Source organism: Oryx dammah, unplaced genomic scaffold (genome assembly GCF_014754425.2).
Source record: "Oryx dammah isolate SB20612 unplaced genomic scaffold, SCBI_Odam_1.1 HiC_scaffold_5, whole genome shotgun sequence".
NCBI classification, from domain to species: domain Eukaryota; kingdom Metazoa; phylum Chordata; class Mammalia; order Artiodactyla; family Bovidae; genus Oryx; species Oryx dammah.
Window position 1 is genome coordinate 22516871 of NW_024070189.1, and position 6000 is coordinate 22522870.

Consider the following 6000-nt stretch of genomic DNA (forward strand, 5'->3'; position numbering starts at 1 on the left):
GATTAACAGATATTTTCCTAAGCAGAAATCAAAATGTGTCAAATCATCTGAGACAGTCAATTTGTTCACAATGCCCACATTCTTGCAGTAGGCATGCAGCACTATTCAAAAACAGTTTCATTTCAAGAGATACGATGCCGGGGAGAGGTAAACATTTATCTTCATAATCTTACACTCCTTTCAGACTGCTTAATTTTTCCCAGTGATTTTCCCCTCCTCTTTCACTCCACCCCCAAGCTCAGCTTCAAAACACGTTGTACCAGGGGAAAAAAAAAAAAAAAAAGACATGACTTCCCAGAGGATTCGGGTCTCAGTGATCCTGATGATGTAACGTGTGCTCTCCATTATTCCTGGGAGCTCCCTGAGTGTGTTCCTGCATCCTGCCTCACAGCTTCCCTCGTTTGCATCACTTACACATCCTCCTCCAGCACCTGCAGAGGTTGCCTCCACCCCTTCCTCCCTCCTCATCCCAAATTATCAGGACTCCAGCCCACCTCACCCCACCCCCACTCTTTCTTCTTTTATTGTTATTGCTATTATCCTTCCCTTCACCAGCACGGCCCTCTGCGGCTTCTCCTTAGGGAGGCATTAGGTTGCCTTCCTTTGTGCTACCTTAAAACTGCTGGTCCTCCTCCAGCTCCCTTTGAACACCAGACCAGGGTCACCTTTGGAACAATGAATGAATGTACTTAGAGTGGGGTTCCAGCTTCACATTGCTTGCCTTCCTGAGACTCTCTTGTATCTTCATTTCCCCCTCCTCCTTCCTTCTCATTGAGACCCCATAAGATAGCAGCAATTAGAAGCACTGAGATGAACAGAAACAACAGCTACTGGTATGTTTTATTCTTGAGATCTGAATAGTAGACATTTAGCAAGTGGAGTAAAATCTCATCCCCTCCCCCCCACCTTTATTTTTACCATTTGTATATTCAGTGTACATGTGTAGTTTATTTTTAAGTGGATTGCTGACAGTATTTTCTGTAATAACATGTTTTCCATTGATGTATTTCACATGTCTATTGAACGATCATGCTCTATGTGATCATAGTGTCAAAATATAATGAATGGGTCCACTCTACCTAGAAAGCCCTCTCCACCATCTTCCCTTCCCGCCTGTTGAAATCCTACCCATTCAGTAGGATCCAGCTCACAGTGAAATCTCTGGGCAGTTGTCCCAGATCCTCCCAGGAGAATTCTTCTCCCTCCCTTGCGACTCCCATTGGGAGTGTTGATGCCTCTGCTCTGACTGGAGTCTGCTTTGAAATTCAGCTATTGTTGATATATGTCTACAAAACTGGATTATGAGGCGGAGGACAAAGAACTCACGTCCTCCTTTCCGGACCCTCTGCCACTCCTAGGAGGGTACCTGGCAAGCAGAGGGGCTCTATCACCTGAGGATGAAGTGTGGGTGACTGCCTGACTTTTGAGCCTGGGAAAAGTCCACCCATTTGTGGTCCCTCGGGATCCAGGGTACACTGGCCCACTCCTAGCCCACTTCTCCCGCCCCATTTCTACTTACACTCAACAGTGATCTTGAGGCTTTCCTACATTAGAATTTTTAATATTTTTTCATCTAAATGCTCATCTTTAGTAAATATATAACTAGATGGATTGTGAAGTGAGAGAATTAAAAAGTGCTATCTTATATCTGAACGAATAAATCATTTATATTAGCTCTTCTGTTTCTAGGCTGGTCTGGTGTTGGCAACAAATACCAGGGCATCAGTACTCTTTGACATGGTGGATTCATTAATTTATTATTTTTTTAGTGCTCTGACAAGTTGTTTACTGTAAGCCAAATGTCAATTAGCACTGGCCTGAAAAGGAGTGGCTGTGCTACATGTGTTTGTATTTAGCTTTCAAGTCATCCTGATTATTTTGGCTTTTATTTGCACAACATATCTATCTTCAAAGACTCACCACCACACACAGACACACACACATCCTACTTAAAATTTTAACATTTTCTTAAAACCAAACCTTGTTGGCAACCCTATCATTTTAGTATCGAATTTTTTTCTCCTGATAAGGCAAATGACACTTTAGCCTTAGTTAATGTAAAGCAGGAAGGTGTTAATCTCATTTTCAACATGTCAGCTCTCCCAGGTAGGGTATTAATACGCAAGACCCCCTGCTGGCAGACTCAACAGAATCTTTCTGGCTGTGAAGTCCAAACCCGGTAATTTTTGCTTTCTATTATTGCATGTGCTCAGGTCTATTTCATCCATTGAAAAAGATATATCAGTAGCTAAATGCATATAAAGAAGCAAAGAGATGTTTGCAAACTATTGACTGAACTCTGTACTCAGACACTATGATAGGTTTGTTTTAAAATAGTCACACACTACAGATGCTGGGAAAGACTGAGGGCAGGAGGGGAAGGGTGCAACTGAGGATGAGATGGTTGGATGGCATCACTGACTCAGTTCAGTTCAGTCACTCAGTCGTGTCCGACTCTTTGCGACTCCATGAATCGCAGCACACCAGGCCTCCCTGTCCATCACCAACTCCTGGAGTTCACTCGGACTCACATCCATCCAGTCAGTGATGCCATCCATTTGAGCAAACTCTGGGAGATAGTGAAAGATAGGGAAGTCTGGTGTGCTGCAGTCCATGGGGTGGCAAAGAGTCAGAGGCGACTTAGCGACTAAACAACAGACGTTTAGGTATGTTTGACGATAAACAGCAACTAGGTAAGGCATACTTAAAAGACTTATGTCTTACTTAAGTAAGGCATACCTAAAAGCTCTATGATTTTACATCAGAGGACTCCAGCCCAATGTCACCCTTTGCTTAGTTTACTTTGCACTCTTTAAAACAATAATTGTGAAGAATTAAACAAGGAAAAGTATGGACTATGTTGTAGGAGTTATTATATAATTCCATGTCCCACAGGAAAAATGTATATTCTTGAAGTAATATGGGGATCGAACTTTTTATTTACTTTTTGGTCAGGGTATAGATATGAAAGAAAACAAAGTTTTTCATGGTACTGAGTTGGTACAGTGTTAAGAAAATTTGTTTCCCACACAAATTATTAGGAGTTTGAGGGGTTTGTCCTACTTACTCTATTCTTACGAACACTAAAGGAAGTTTTTAAAGGAAAGTTTCACAAGAAGTCAGAGACAGAAAAAAAAAAAAAAAAAACTGTAGTGAATAAAAAAGAAATTTAAAATTAAGTTTTCTTATTTGTAAATATGATTAATAGATCTTAAAGAAAATGTCACATGGTTCCAATTAGAATTGGCATTTTAAGCTCACATGGGAATGAGTTTTTATGTGGTTTCTTAAAAAAGTTGTAGATAAGTAGATTATAGATATTGATGAATTATTAGTTCACTTGAACTGAAAATATGAAAGAAGAAGAAAGACTAAAACCAGTTGATGCCATAGGCAAAAAAAAATCATTTTACAGGGGTGGGCGAGGAAGGGTTGTGGCTGTGGATCAAAAGGCAGGGCAGGAAGCACACAACCAAGGCTTCCAGCAAGTTAAAGAGAGGCTGGCGAGGAGAGAGTGATGATGACACCAAAGAGGTTAACTGTGGCACGTGTCCTCCCGCTTGGTAGACACAGGTTCCTGCTTTGTGGCTGGGACAAGTGTTATTCTGCCCACTTTCCAGGGGTAGAAACACAAGTGCCAGAAACAGACTCCTCTGAGTCATGCCGAGTTATGAGCAAGCCCCAGCCCCTGATCCTGTGATTCTTCTTCCCCCTCCTTTTTTTTTTTAGTTTGAGTTGGGGGCTTAAAAGCTGTGGAAGGAATGGAAGAAAGATGAACCAAGAAGATGGGAAATAAAGACAAGAGCATCACGGAGCAATTCGGAGCTGTCAAGTGTATCCAGAAAAATAAGGTGGAAAAAAAGTGAAGGGATTTTTTTTTTTTCTTTTACTCCTGTCCAAGCTAATAACATGCACAGTGACTCTTTTTATGCATCTCCTGTCTGTACATATTTTCCCACACAGCATTCTATAGTTATATAATTCATTTCCTTGCCCACTGGGTCAATACTTTATCACTTTACCAGTTTCTTTTTGTAATAGCTTTTTATACTCCTTGCCAGTGAAGGTGTACCCCCAGAAGAAGAGGATGACAAAAGGAAGGAGAAGGTGGGCAAGAGAGGCCTGGTAAGCAGGATCTCTGTTACAGCTACATCTCGATTGTTCCATTTCCCCAGTGGGCATGATTATGCATTTCCCCTTAAGCATGAGCCCATGCTATTTTCTGTGTTTAGCTTTTACCTGGAACATGGATGAACTCACTTAAAAGTAAAACAGGATTATACTCTAGCATTGTTCATTGCAACCACGTAGCTCATATTTTATATATTGCACCTTACATCTCCTTCTGCAAATGTAACACAGTTATAACCTGTATAATTTGTATCATTGTTGACATTTTGATTTTGTTTGAAAACAGTTCAGTACAACGTTCACTGAAGATCTTAAACCTCACAGATTAGCAGTCTTAGAGTAAGATGAGGAAATAGCGGGAGAAAATAAATCATCAAAGCAATTAAATGACTTGCAAGGGATCACACAACTGTCTGAGTCTAAATCAGAAGCCTGGACTTTTACTCTAGGCTCTGCATCGCGCACATTCCTTCCCAGATTCAGCTCGGTCAGTGCTGAGTGCCACAGAAGATTGCATTGGAATTCTCTGCTCATGGGCTTATTCTTTTAGTAGGGCGTGTTCCACATAGTTCTGGGCTTCCCTGGTGGCTCAGTGGTAAAGAATTCACCTGCCCATGCAGGAGCCCAGGTTTGACCCCTGGGTCAGGAAGCTCCCTCGAGAAGGGAATGGCAACCCACTCCACTCTTCTTTCGTGGGAAATCCCAGGAACAGAGGAGCCTGGCAGGCTACAGTCCATGGGATCACAGAAGAGTCAGACCTGATTGAGCGACTAAACAACAACAATGAACAATTCCAGAAAGAAAATTTTAAAACATCTTTTGAGGGGAGAGAAATTCTAAGTCAAAAAACCCCAAGTCCCAAACCATCTGTTAGGCTCAAACAATCTTTATAAGTAATGAAGAAAAGACAAAACTGGAAAACATTGGCCTTATTTTTCTGCCTGTCAAAATAAGTAAAGACAGAGACAGTCGGAGAAAAACATGGGCACTGAAATGGTTTCCTTATTCAAAGCCGCTGTCTCCTAATATCTTCCCAGTCAGCAAATACTGAGTGCTCATTTCCTGTTAGGCACTGTGGTAGAGTCCCGTGAGGGAACAAAACAGACATAATCCCCACCCTAATGAATAAGCTAATTTGGATAATTGTTCTGCTTTCAAGATATAAGCAATTGACTTATCAGCCATTCCTATTTCAGTATGAATTACTTCAGATGAAGAATTAGTTTTCTTGATTCTGAGTTCTAGGAGGATGTTAATGAACACTGTGTCAGTTTTATTGTTTATGGAAAGGGTTCAGGGCAGTGAACAGAGAGGGAATGATGAAAAGTGGGAGACAGTTTTAGACCGCTGAGAAATTTGGGAGGGTATACCAAAATGTGATTCCATGGTAGAGAGTTTGTGTTTCCTGGCCCCATATTTTCCACCAGCCTTCCGGGTCAAAAAACTCAGCATGGCACACTAGGCAGGTATGGAAAGGAATCTGAGTGAAGCATCCTTGCCAGCCAGTTCCCTTTTGAGCTGTTGATAGAGTTTTGACATCCAAAACTTCTTACTCTTCTACCAGACATAGCAGGCTGGGTGTGAGACAGTAGTGAGCACAGAGAATTTGATCCAACTCTGCCACTATCTTGGTTCCTCATCCCCTCGATATTTATTGAGTAGGTGGCAGACATGGTTTGAGAGTCAGGAGATATAAGAATGAAGGCAGAAGACAAGCTTGTGGTATTAGGCTGAATACTGGCCCCCAAAGATGTTCACGCCCTCCTTTCCCAGAACCCGTGACTAGGTTACCTGACCTGGCAAAAGGGATTTTGCTGGTTGATTAAAATTAGGGACCTACAGATGGGAGACTCAGCCAGATTATCCAGG